Source organism: Halichoerus grypus, chromosome 5 (genome assembly GCF_964656455.1).
Source record: "Halichoerus grypus chromosome 5, mHalGry1.hap1.1, whole genome shotgun sequence".
NCBI lineage: Eukaryota > Metazoa > Chordata > Mammalia > Carnivora > Phocidae > Halichoerus > Halichoerus grypus.
Genome location: NC_135716.1, coordinates 93,228,699 through 93,243,271, shown reverse-complemented (window position 1 = coordinate 93,243,271; position 14,573 = coordinate 93,228,699). Strand labels below are relative to the sequence as shown.

The following is a 14,573-nucleotide window of genomic DNA, read 5'->3' as shown; positions in this document are numbered from 1 at the left end:
ACTTGCATAATTTTTAAAGTTTTTTTTTAAAGGAAGGGATTTGATAATAGAACTGTAGAGATAAAAAATATGGAGTTGATTTTTCCATGGTGCCACAATCTGTTCTAGGGAAATGGCAGAAGAAGTTTTTTGTTTTGTTTTGTTTTGTTTTGTTTTTAAAGATTTTATTTATTTATTTGACAGAGAGAGAGACAGCGAGAGAGGGAACACAAGCAGTGGGAGTGGGAGAGGGAGAAGCAGGCTTCCCGCGGAGCAGGGAGCCTGATGCAGGGCTCGATCCCAGGGCCCTGGGACCATGACCTGAGCCAAAGGCAGACACTCAATGACTGAGCCACCCAGGCACCCCTAGAAGTTTTTATACCAAAGAGAATAATTCCTTTTGCTAAAAAATATTTTAGGGATGCTCCCCTCAATTAGGTCTACTGTCAGCATAGTCAGCCACTTTGCTGATTTGACTCCCTAATTTTTTTCTTTATGGTTTCCCATATTAGCCCTGGCAGTAGCTGCTCTGAATCTTATCTCTGCATTCTGTAGGAAAGGCTTCAACAGTTAGTAAAACACTTCTGTAAATAGAGGTCTTTTTTTTTTAAAGATTTTATCTATTTATTTATTTATTTGAAAGGGTGGGGGTGGAAGCAGAGGGGGAGGGACAGGAACAAGCAGACTCTGCATGGAGCCTGGAGCCCAACATGGGGCTCGATCTCAAGACCCATGAGATCACGATCTGAGCAGAAACCAAGAGTCAGGCGCTTACCGGCTGAGCTGTCCAGGTGTCCCAGTAAATAGAGGTCTTTACATCACTTAGTAACTGGGGGCCTGAAAGGATAGCTATTTACTTCTTCACAGGTGCCCCCACAATTTGGGGTGTGCCAGTAGAACCGCAATCAAAAAGGAAGGCTCCACAGCAAAAAAAAAAGAGATCCTGCCCCTTGGGACAACATGGATGGACCTCAAGGGCGTTATGCTAAATGAAGTAAGCCGGACAGAGAAAGACAAATACTGTATGGTCTTATTTATATGTAAGAGTCAAAAAAGCCAAGCTCCCAGGAAAAGAGAGGAGACTGGTGGTTGCCAGGGGCAGGAGGGTCGGGGAACTGGGAAAGGTTGGTAAAAGGGTATAAACTTCTAGTCACAAGATGAATAAGTTCTTGGGCTCTAATGCATAGTGATTATAGTCAACAATACCATATCACATACTTGAAAGTTGCTAAGAGAGTAGATGCTAAATGTTCTCACCACACACACACACACACACACACACACACACACACACGGGGCGGGGGATGGAGACACTAACTAACCTCAATGTGGTAATCATTTCTCAGTATGTGTGTGTATCAAATCATCACACTGTATGCCTTAAACTTACACAGTGTGGTGTGTCGATTATATCTCAATAAAGCTGGGAAAGAATGTGTTTAGAAAGGAGGACTCAGCTCAGGTAAGAATTAATTGGATGAACAGCGCTGTCTGGCCCATTGGGCAGCTGGGGTCTGCCTGGTGGGCTCTCTCCCTGTGCCAGGACCCACTCAGCTCAAAGGGCCCTGGGCCAGAAAATACCAGACAGAGTCCACAAGTCCTCACCAAAACCTTCCAAGCCCGATGGGCAGATTCTTTGTAGAGAGGAGCCATAAAAAGGAGGGGGGAAAGAACTGAGTTTTGAATCTGAAGGAAAATATTTTAAAATTGTACAACTTCTGCCAGAATGACATCAACCATGACAATAATAGGATGGCACGAACAAGTAAGCAGACAAAGGCAGCTACAGGGAGCCGTGGGCAGACCTGCCTCCATCACTTCCTCCGTGACCTCTTTTAGCCTCAGAAACCTTGTCTCAAAGTGGGGATAATACTACTCTTCCTGCAAGGTTGCTTCGAAAATCAGAAACAGTATGTGTAGTATGCAGGACCCAATCCCTGACAAATATTAGGCAGTCGATAGTGCTAGATGTAAAGGTCGTCTTATCCTGCACCGCTTCCTACTCTTAGAGTTACCTGTGTTTGTAGAGCAAAGACTTTCTGTAAAAGGACAACAAAACAGCCGGCTGGTAGCCAGGAAGGTGGGAAGGAGGGCAAAACCAGAGTCTGTTCGGAGGGGCTGAGGAGCGCACAGAACTACGGCCTTGAACCTCAAATGAGTGCTCGCACTCCCCCTTCAGGCCGAGTTTGGTGCGTGCCAGTAGAGCGGCGGACCTGAGCCACCCAGACCCAGTAAAAACCCTGTGTGCTTCTCCACCTGGTTTGTGTTTTTCTATTAAAAAAAAAAAAAACAGTATTACTTATTCAACCAGCTTTGCACAACATTTGCTGCAATGACTATATTTAATATTAATATATATTACTATATTTAATTAGAGGATACATGACTTAGAGCAAGTGTGTTTTTTTTTTTTAAATGCCAACACCCTTATCTAAATAGGTAGCTTTCTCATTAAGCTGGGCTATTAATCAATGCTTAAATAGAACCAACTGCCCCCAAATCTTTCTTGGCTTATCAGAACTCAATTTGCCAGCCCTCACAACCCCCAGCATCCTTTCTTTCTTTCTTTCTTTCTTTTTTTATTATTTTTTAAAAAGATTTTATTTATTCATTTGCAAGAGAGAACAAGCAGGGGGAGAGGCAGAGGGAGAGGGAGAAGCAGAATCCCTGCGGAGCAAGGAGCCCGATGCGGGACTCGATCCCAGGACCCTGGGATCATGACCTGAGCCGAAGACAGACACTTAACCATCTGAGCCACCCAGGCGCCCCCTGAGCATCCTTTCTATGTCACAAATTCACCCCAGCATTTACTGACCATCAGCTCTGGATTAAAACATGATGCTAAAAAAGCTCAGGAGACTGTGAGGAAAGTATAAATAAAGCATGGGTCCCTGCCCTCTCGGATTTTCTGCTCTAGCTGTGAAGACAAATCCATACATGAAATGGTTAAGTCAAAGCAAGAAAATAAGTGTAAGCTTATCTACACCGGGGCTTATATTGCATTCGACTCACAGCCCCATTCCCAACCCCTAGTGAGTTAAGTTTATTGCATGATGTAGGAGCCCAACAGATGTGTAGTGAATTAAACTGAATAGCACGATGTTGGAGAGAATAAATGCTGAGTGACTATAAATGAAACCCCCCTTTCCTGCCTTATTTTTCTCTTTGTAACACTTGCCACCTTCTACCATGTTATCATTCATTTTATCTATCACTTATCCGCCCCCTCTAAATGAGAGCTTTCTGAGAGCAGAGATTTTGTCTGTTTCATTCTCTGCATACCCACAGAGCATAGGCTGTGTCTGGAACACCGTGATCACCCAACAGATACAGGTTGGATGAATGAATGGATGCTTAGCCATAATTTATCAAGGGGGTACATATAGGTGAGACTGAGGTTCCCAGAGTCTTGAGGAATTTCAAACTCAGGGTTAAGGACCGCAGGATAAAATACTTACCAGAAATGTACCAGGGAGTTTGTTGCAGTTTTGTTTATAATCACGGCAAATTGGAAGCCATTTAAAAGAAAGGAATGACTAAACAAATTATGATAAGTCTTTATAATGCAACATCATAAATCCATTAAAAGAGCATCATAGCTCTATATCTTTTGGAATGATATGGCATATTGGAAGTGACAAAGTAAAATCATAAAATATAGTCCCATTCTTAAAACAGTTGAAGGGGGTGGCTAGAGGTTCATGAACAGAAAAATGTCTGGAAGGATTCACGGAATGTTATTACCAGGTGGCAGGATTAAGGGTAGAATTTTAATTTTCTTCTTTCAACCTTTTTATAGTGTCTCATTTTAAAACAATAATAATAACGTGTATGCATTATTTTTCAATCAAAAGGAGAAAAAGTATTTTCCTTCTTTGGAAGAAGCCTTCTGGGGATTCCATCCTGCAATGGCCCTGGGAGTGTGGAGATAATCTGCCCAGGTCCTGACATGTTCCTGTGCTCACCACCTTCCCAATCCTTCCTTCTCTGTACTTTCCAGTGGCTCTTGTGTTACAATAAATTATAGTTGACTATAACCGATCCAGCCAGTCTAGGATTAACTTGAGGGGGTATTGATTTCAGATGGTGGTCAAATTTAATAGCCAGTGGTCATTACAGAGGTTTCTCTTTCCATCTTTCTTCTTGACGAAGTCTGCCCTAAATTGCCATTTTGAACATTCATCAATGAAATCCCTAAGAACCGGCTGTCTCAGGTCCTGACAGCAAGATTCTGTGCCCTATAGAGAACTGGCCCCGAACTCCACCCCTAAAGGGTCAAACACGCAGGGCTGTCACTGGTGTGGTAATAAGAGAGCTAGATAGAAGCTTTAACTGAGCGCATAGGCCATGGAAGTCACAGGAACTGAGGTTTGGGGAAACTGAGGCATATTCTCCTGACCCAAGGTCTCCAGAGCTGTGCTGGTGACACAGAGGGGGCTCCAGGCTTGGTGTAAGGTTTCAGACAACCACCTCATCCTACTGGTTCTGGTTTAATTACCAATGTCTGTAACTAGAGGGGAAATCAGCTGTTTTCCTTTAGAAATACACTAAGAGATCTGGGATGGTGCAGGGTAGCCAGAAGCAGAAAGAGTGTGGACTTCACAATCAAGTTGACTCGGGACAACGTCTTCAACTCTGAACTTCAGTGTTCTCATTCATAAAGTTGCGCTATCATACAGAGTTCACACAGTTTTAAAGAATGCATGAGATTACAAAATGCCTAACCAGTGCATGGCACGTAGTAGGGATGTGAAAGCTGTTGATTCTTCTTTTGATGCCTATGGATGTCTCCATTGGACTGGGCCTTCCCACATAGGTAAATGAGAACTCTTTCTCTTCTCACCACACTACTGAGGGTTTTCCACACCAAGCAATCCTACAGTTCTCTACACACACTAACTGGATGTCCTGCAATTTAATATCATTCTGACACTAACCACCCAGAGTTAGTGCAAACCCACAGGTTAAGGATGCAGTACCACAAGACTGACCCCACGCCAGACACCAGTCATAAGTAGTGGGTCACCTAGGGCACCCACACTTCTGTCCAACTTGACTACAAATCAAGGGTCCCCATGGCTCCCTCCTCAGGTCCAATAATTTGTTACAGTGGCTTGCAGAACTCAGGGAAACACTTTACCAGAGACAAAAATCAAATATATATTTCTTATTATATCACGATGTGCCTCAAGACCCTGAAAAGTAAAGTTATCCTAGTTTCTCATAGCCTAAATATTTATTACTTGATTTATTCAGTGGTTATTTAGAAAGGGGGGGGGACAATATATTGAGATCTCACTAAGTGCCACTCATCTGAAAGCTAAGCTTACATCATATTCTCACAACTCAATATTACTGTGTGAAAAGCCCATTTTACAGATGAGGCCCACAGAGGCTAAGTGACACGCCCAAGACCGTGTAAGGGGCAGAGCTGATATTTGCGTCCAAGGCTGCCTTCTGCCCAAGCCTGTTTCTGCAAACTACGTTTAGGTTGTTTTAGGTGGGAGAAATAATATGAGATCCTGTTATTTTGGGGGGTAGAGGACACTCATCCCTCTAACAGGTATGATCAAAGTCCAGTTTTACTTCAGACACGAAGTTGCCCAATTATTCAGCTGGGAACTGAGCCCAGCTGTACAATACACGATAATAATAACAGTGACTTATGGTTTTTGAGAACTTACTACATATTGGGTTGAGGGCATTATATAGTTTCTCATTTCATCTTCACACATCCATGAAGTAGGCATCCTTACCCCCATTTAACAGGTAAGAAAACTGACACCCAATGAGGTCAAGTAACACACCCAGACAGCAGAGCCTGATCTGAGTGACTCGCCACCGAACAACCCGCTTCCCATGGAAAGAAGCATCTTGAGCAGACTGGTAGCAAAGAGCTGAGCCCTGGTCAGGAGCCCATAGGCCGGAATTCCACAGCCGAAAGCACGGACACGGACCAGCCCACAGAGCAGTGTTCCCCCCCCAGCTCTGAGAACTGAGCGCACCAGCTTCACAAGATCCAGGGATGGCTCAAAGGGTGACCTTTGGCCACGTCCCCAGGTTTCTGTTCTGGGTTCTCACCCCGTAGAGCCTGGAGACCTCTGGGAAAGCCCCAATCCTGTGAGGAGGCGCCTGACCTCTTGGCTTGGCCTTAGAGCGAGAACAGGGCCAGGCCAGTGGGAACCCCGGAGCTTAGGGTGTCAAAAAAGGTCACAGAAAAAAAAATTGGCTGAGGCAGAGATTTATTCACATGCTCTAAAGGAACTTTCTGTGACCATGAGTCACCAAGCAACACTGTTTTACATGTGAAGCAGTTATGCAAATTACCTTCCCCAAAAAGAAAAATCATTGTCAGACTAAGAAAAGACACAAACAAAAATAATACATAGAGGAGACAGGAGACTTTAAAAATATAAACTAAATTTCATGAGATGAAGAAAAAATTATATAAGACTACACGTCAGTATTTCTTATTACTGTGCAGTATAAAATGGTTATCTGTTGTAAACTATGGAATTTTTTTTCTCCAAAGGCCCACAGCACACAGGAAGGTTCTTCAGGGAACACCAGCTTGCAGATGGCATTATTTAAGAAATGCAGCTTTTAAATGAATAAACAACAAGTCTTTGATCTCAGGTCTGCACAGAGTAGCCATCTGGTTCTGCCCAAACGGTGGAGAATGTTATCTCAAAGGGCCAGGACTTATTAAATCAGGTCTAGTTCTCTGATCCAGTGGCCTTCGATTTTTTTCAATCACACAACCCTGGCAGGAATAATTTTTGGACATGTACCCAAGATAAGTATATTTATTTATCTATGAATTATAGATACACGTACCTCTATCATCAGCTAATATCTCAAGGCTTAATATACACATAGGGTGAGGTTTATCATAATGCCCATGGAGATAAAGACACCGTCCCCTTGATAATTTCTAAATTTGCTTTTGCCAACATCTTTCTGATCTGATGAGATGGTCACGGTCTCTATCCTCACAGTATGTTTGACAATGAGCATGCATTGGATTAAGGATGGTGCCATTTTCTTGTTTACTTGCATTTGCGTTATTCAACACAATTTTTCTTTCTTTGCAGGGTTCTTCTTAAGCCACTCCTCCATTTTGTGAGAATTCATTTAGTGAAAATGAACTAATACAGAGGCGCCTGGGTGGCTCAGTCGTTAAGCGACTGCCTTCAGCTCAGGTCATGGTCCCAGGGTCCTGGGATCGAGCCCCACATCGGGCTCCCTGCTCCATGGGAGGTCTGCTTCTCCCTCTCCCACTCCCCCTGCTTGTGTTCCCTCTCTGGCTGTGTCTCTCTCTGTCAAATAAATAAATAAAATCTTTAAAGAAAAAAAAAAGAAAATGAACTAATACACCTGTACATCCTCTCAAGTAGTACAAATGAGCTGTAATACTCTGAGAGCAGGTGAGGGAAGGAAGGTACAATGGCCAACCTGTGGGGGGTGTGTGTGTGTGTGTGTGTGTGTGACACTCTGTGCCTCAGGACACCCCTTAAGGTCTGATTGTGCCATGGGACCCACAGACATACAGACCAAACAAGCACGAATGGATCCATCCGTATGGTAAATTTAAGTGAAGCTTGACTTCCTTCCTATTTTTAGAGAAGATATTAGCAGACATTTCAACATTTTCTTCCTGTATCCCCAATATATCATTTTGCAGTCCCTGAACTTCCCTCTCTCCACTTCAGGGGCCAGGACCTCATAGACTCAGGTGCTCTTGGGGGCCACGTCTGTGGATAGATAAGCAGGGTTTTGATCCCACTCTGAGTCAGGTCACCTACAAATAGACCTCAGACGTCACATCACAGCAACAAAGCCTCCTTTGGAAAACCTCTAGAAGGGAAAGAGGTGATGCGCAAAACTTTCCATCACCCCTCCCTTTAACCTGCCCCACGACACCCTCTAACCTAATTCCTGGTCATTGTGAATAGGAAGAGTGGTTGTAGATGAAATGACTTCCCCGGAAAAGTCCATTGTTTGGGTGAAAGAGGAAATTAACAAAGAGCCACATTTCACTGAGGAAGGGGTAATGGGATTTTTTAAGCTACCGTTTCTTTTTCCCTCAGGTCTTGTGATGTAGTTGGGCCTTGTCCTGCACAACACATATCACCAGGGGCAGCAACTGTTGATGTCTGTATTTGTCTCCTTCACTACAATGTCAGCGCCCTGAGGCAGGGGCCAATACAGTCTAATAACCCGATGCCCAACATGGTAACTGGCATAGTAGGTGCTCAATAAGTGTTGTTAAATGAATACACTCTTGGGGATAATAATAATAATAGCCTGTGAGGACCAAAGAAGATACTGTTAGGGAAGCACTTAGCACAGGCTAATTGTTCAATAAATATACGTACTATTGCATAAGATAGTTGCTTGACCAGTGAGCAATTTTATTATGATAATTTTCAACAGTACTTTGTAAACTGCAAGACAAACTATTCATTTATGGCTTTAAACTCACAGTTTCTATCATAGAAACTAATCTCCTGAGAAATATCAAGAATCCCGAGCATACATGGGTCCCATTGCCACCCTGTGGGGTGAGGAAGGCCCTGGGCCCGGGGCTTTGGCTCTGTCCTTAAAAAGCCATTTTCAATTAGAATGCATATTACCCAGGTAGGGTGTAAGATGTATAATTTTATTCCTTTTACCCTTGCACCCCCAATCTGGCATCAACTTTACAGCATCCTTCTTAGCTCATTTGGTGCTGCTACATCTGCTATTATTCTGTAGAAATAGTCTAACCAGTGGCCCTTACTCACTGATATTCCTTCTGGAGGGCTCCACACCCCTTTAACAGTCCCTCTTGGAGCATCCACTAAGCACTCTTCTCTCAGAACTTCTATCCCTCATGCAGTAGAGATACAAATCTCTTTCCATCCAACCATCCATCCGTCCATCCATCCATCCGATAAATAATGTGTTTTTTTCTTATTCTGGCTGTTCCCCTGGCATTATTATAGGTGCCAGGTATTCATCAGTGAACAAAACAGACAAACTCCTGACCTCATGGAGCTGACGTTCTAAATAAAATAAATAAGTAAAATATATAGTGTCAGACAGTGATAAGTACCGAGAAAAAAAAAAGTAAAGCAACAAGGGGAACAGGGAGTTTGCGGGTGGGGGGATGGGTTACACATATTAAAAGAGTGGTCGGCTGTACTCTGAAAACTATAGAACATTGATGAAAGAAATCGAAAACTACACAAGAAAATGGAAAGATATTCCATGCTCAGGATTTAAAAGAACAAATACTAGGTTTTGTTGTTGTTGCTATTGTTGTTGTCGTTGTTTTAAAGTTTATTTTTTTTATGTAATCTATACACCCAACATGGGCCTCGAATCCACAACCCTGAGATCAAGAGTCCCCTGCTCTACCAACTAAGCCTGCCAGGCACCTCAAAAGAACAAATATTGTTAAAATGTAATCCACAGATTTAATGCAGTCACTATCAAAATACCAGCAGCATTTTTCACAGAACTAGAACAAATAACCTTAAAATTTGCACCACAAATTGGAACCACCAAAGACCATGAATAGCCAAAGCGATCTTGAAAAAGAAGAACAAAACTGAAGGTATCACGATCCCAGATTCGAAGCTATACTACAAAGCTGCACTGGCACAAAAACAGACACCTAGATCAATAGAATAGAGAGCCAGAAATAAACCCATGATTATATGGTCAATTAACCTTTGACAAAGGCAAGAATATGCAATAGGAAAAAGACAATCTCTCTAACAAATAGTGTTGGAAAAACTGGACAGCAATATGCAAAAGAATGAAGCAACCATTTTCTCACACCATACACAAAAATAAACTCAAAATGGATGAAAGATCTAAATGTGAGGCCTGAAACCATACAAATTCTAGAAGAGAACACTGGCAGTAATTTCTCTGACATTAGCTATAGCGACTTTTTTCTAGATATGTCTCCTGAGGCAAGGGAAACAAAAGCAAAAATAAACTATTGGGACTACATCAAAATAAAAAGCTTCCGGACAGCAAAGGACATAATCAACAAAGCTAAAAAACAACCTACTGAATGGGAGAAGATATTTGCAAATGGCATGTCCAATGAAAGGTTAGTATCCAAAATATATAAAGAACTTACACAACCAAAAAAATAAATAATCCAACTTAAAAATGGGCACTCGACATGAATAGACATTTCCCCAAAGAAGACTTCCAAATGGCCAACAGACACATGAAAAGGTGTTCAACATCACTCATCATCAGGGAAACACAAATCAAAACCACAGTGAGATACCACCTCACACCTGTCAGGTTGGCTAAAATTAAAAAACACAAGAAACCAGAGGTGTTGATGGGGATGTGGAGAAAAAAGAACCCTCGTACACTGGGAATGCAAACTGGTGTAGCCACTCTGGAAAACAGTATGGATGTTCCTCAAAAAATTAAAAATAGAACTACTTTGGGGTCTCTGGGTGGTGCAGTCAGTTAAGCTTCCAACTCCTGGTTTCAGCTCAGGTCATGATATCGGGGTCATGAGATTGAGCCCTGAGTTGGGCTCCAAGCTCAGCAAGGAGCCTGCTAAAGTTTCTCTGTCCATCTACCTTTGCCCCTCCCCACACTCTTCCTCTCTCTCTCTCTCTAAAATAAATAAATAAATCTTTTAAAAATAGAACTACGTTATGATTCAGCAACCACACTACTGAGAATTTACCCCCCAAAAGACAAGAACACTAATTCAAAGGAATACATGCACCCCTATGTTTATTGCAGCATTATTTACATTAACCAAGATAGGGAGGCCACCCAAGTGTCTTATCAGTAGATGAATGTATAAAGAAGATGTGATGGAATATTACTCAGCCATCAAAAAGAATGAAATCTTGCCATTTGGAATGACATGGATGGACCTAGAGTATATAATGCTAAGTGAAAGCAGTCAGACAAAGAAAGACAAATACCATCTGATTTCACTCATATGTGGAATTTAAGAAACAAAACAAACAAAGAAAAAAGAGACCAAAAAAAGAAAAAAACAGACTCTTAACTATAGAGAACAAACTTATGGTCACCAGTGGGGAGTGGGTAAGGGGATGGGGTGAAATAGGTGATGGGGATTAAGAGCACACTTATCACGATGAGCACTGAGTAATGTATAGAACAGTTGAATCATTATATTGCACAGCTGAAATTCATATAACACTGAATGTTAACTCTACTGGAATTAAAATTTTTTAGATCAATAATATTTTAAAAATAAAATAAAAGAGTGGTCAGGTGAGGTGTCGTTGAGGTGACGTGCATAAAGACTTGCAGGAGAGGATTCAGCCAGGAGCATCCTGGAGGAAGAGCTTGCTGGTGGCAAGAGACCTGAGGCAGGAGGCTACCTGAGCTGGGAGAAGGGACTGGAGTGTGTGGGGGGGGAGTAGGGCGGAGCCACCATCAGAGCTGGGCGGGGTGGGGGCTGTAGCCTGTGAATTTATCTGGCTTCCAGTCAGAGTGAGATGAGAAGCCAGTGAAGGCATGAACTCACTTATGTCCTCACCCGTATGGTGCTGGCTGCCATGTCAGTAACAGACTGGGGGGGCGGGGGGCGGGGAGCAGGCAGACGAGGTGGGGCGTGTCACAGTCACCCAGGTGAGAAATGATGGGGCGTGGACCGTGTGCTAATGGAGGAGCACGTGAGAAGTAGCCACATTCTGGATATATTTTTAAGGTAGAATATGCAGGATTTGCTGACGGATTAAATGTGGGGGAGAGAGAAAGTAGCACCCAAAAATGGAGGCCATACATGAGACTACCCCTTAGCCTCTCCTGGAGTTACGAAATGTGTTCCTGCAGCTTGTGCCCCAAGCCAAAGCCAATTTTCTAAATTTAGCCTTTCTTTTTTAACCATTGCTCAAGGCATGCATTTCTTGAAAAGTAAGTGTATTTGAAGTTTCCAAATAGTCTAACAGTACATAAAATATATGATGTGTGCTGACTCTCCACAGTGACTATCAATCTCTGAAATTTCTTGCTTCCCACAGAAATTCTATCAGCAAAATTAGAATTGCAATTCCATTCTTCCTCAGTAGTCTGATTAAGGTTTCATTTAAGCCTGGGGCTTATTTTCGAAAGCCCTATAAACATTTTACACACCTACTCATATATTACCAAAGTCATTCCAAATTCAGCCTACAGTAAAATTAATTACCATGTCATGAGTCTGTCACATTTCAGGAGAAATCATAAATATTTACTCAGACCTGATTCAATGTCACTTTGAAATGAACAAAATATTGGCAGCAAATTTCTTTGTGTTACAGTACATTCTCCAGTTGGAAGAGTTCTGTGTACGTATATCCATAAAATTTTTAGAAGACCACTTTCAACGTGCAGAGAAGATAATAAATCAACACTCATATCTCTTCAAAAATCCATAGGCCCATAAAATCCGCATGCTTTTCCAGGTCCTCCTGGGACTGTACCAGGAGGCTGGCCTCGGTAGAAACAGAAGCCAAGCCCGGGAGTGAGAAAAACAGCTCAGCTTTCATGGACATGGTGCGGAGGCGCCAGGGTAGCCCGAAGGGAATTCCACACAGGTGCAGCAGTGCAGACCTGACAGGCTGGAGCCCCGGACACCAGGACACCACGGACGCCAGCCGCCTGTGCCCTGAAAGCAAATCCAGAGTCATTAGCATGGCCGGCCGGCAGGCAGGCAGCATGGTGTCATGAAAAGCTCTCTAGAGGGAGTAGGTTCAAATCCCAGCTCTGCCCCTTGCGCACTGTGTGACCAAGACAAGGGAGTCGCTCTGTGCCTCAGTTTCCTCATCTGTTAAAAAGTGCTGGCTTCAGGGAGTTGTGGTGAGGACTCAACGTAAAGAGCTTAAAACAAGACCTAATGCACTACTGGTACTTGGTAGTATATATGTAGCTATAGAGATATGTATCTAAACATAGAGCTATGTAGATCCATGCGTACATATACACACCCACGTACACATACATGTGTATACCTATATAGTATACATACTACATATATACACACTTATATAGAATTTAGTATACATATATAGTAGAGCACATATAATTTAAGTCAAAAAGACTGACCTTGAGTCCCCAGCTCTGTCAGTGATTATCTTAGCTCTCTCCCTCAGTTTCCCCAGGGATATTAGTGGCAATCTTGCCTGGAGCTTGTGAGGGTGAAGTAAGATAATGTGAAAGAATTCTGCAGAGGGTCAAAAAGTATGGACACAGGGGGCGCCTGGGTGGCTCAGTCGTTAAGCATCTGCCTTCGGCTCAGGTCATGGTCCCAGGGTCCTGGGATCGAGCCTCACATCGGGCTCCCTGCTCGGTGGGGGGGCCTGCTTCTCCCTCTCCCACTCCCCCATGCTTGTGTTCTCTCTCTCGCTGTGTCTCTCTCTGTCAAATAAATAAATAAAATCTTTAAAAAAAAAAAAAGTATGGACACATGAGGGCTATTAGCATGAGGATATTTGCTATTCTACTCTTTCTTTATCACCATTCCCCTCTCCCTCCTGGTGGGTCTGACTCTTTCTTGGTGGTCTGGGTTGCATGGACTTGGGTCCTTGACCCTGCCGCCCAGCCGCCCACAGCAGTGACCATTCAGCAGAGCGCTCACCTCAGGCCGGCCGGCCTCCACTTCGTGTCCTCCTTCACAGCTGCCCCTTCAAGACCGTCTCACAAGGAAGCACAAGGTCTTTAAGACACTGGAGCTGAAGTGTGTAGGTTGACTTGCTCACACTGATAATTTAGGTCTTCGTGCTCTGTGCTTGGATGACTAAAGTAACAGCTAAAAGAGGAGATGAAGAGGTTATGTGTGGGGGAGTCAGCTCAGGGCCAAACCTTGTTCCTGTCACATCACTGTTCTGCTTCCCCTGTCTTTAGCACAAGGAGGATTCTGTACCGCTTCCTCCTCTCCAAGGGCAAGAAGACAGAGCAGTTAAATGAAGAGGAGAAAGATCTTAAGCCTGATGCCTACCTAAAATCTAGATCAACAGAGAGCTGTGGAACCCCCTTATTCTTTTCCATCCATTTCCTAAGTTGGAAAAAGAGTTTTTCTGTAATTATTCTTTGATCTGGCTTCTTTTTTTTTTTTTTTTTTTTACACTTAGCAGCTTCATTGAGGTATCTTTTAGATACCGTACAATTCCCCGTTATGAGTGTGTGTAGCTTCATGATTTCCAGTTACTTTAGATAGTTGTCCAGCCATCACTGCAAACCAGTTTTAGAGCAGTTCCGTTACTCCAGATGGAAACGCTATGCCCATGTGCAGGCAGCGCCCACTCTCACTCAGCCCCAGGCAACCACTCCTCTGCTCGCTGTCTCCGTCGGTTGGCCCTTTGTAGAAATTTCAGAGATTCATCCATGTTGTTGCGTGTGACAGTGGTTATTCCTTCTTATTGCTAAGTAGTGTCCCATTATATGGATATATTACATTTTGTTTATCCATCCACCAGCTGAGGGACATTTAGATTGGTTTTTTAAATGTTCCAAGTAAAGGACGTTGATCCTATTTCTTTGAAGACAGTCTTTGTTCATCTTTACCAGAAATTCTCCTTTGCAATAAGAGCAGGACCCCTTGAAACACATGT

General features: G+C 43.1%; 1 long non-coding RNA gene across 1 annotated transcript in view; it reads right to left on the bottom strand.

Moving 5' to 3' along the window:
* The window catches only part of LOC118533297 (uncharacterized), a 53,961-nt gene extending 40,274 nt beyond the window's left edge, over positions 1–13,687 (bottom strand). Inside the window, exon 1 of the long non-coding RNA XR_013447533.1 lies at positions 13,601–13,687. This is a non-coding gene — a long non-coding RNA (uncharacterized LOC118533297). The remainder of the gene's footprint in view (positions 1–13,600) is intronic.
* Between the last annotated feature and the right edge of the window lie 886 nt (positions 13,688–14,573).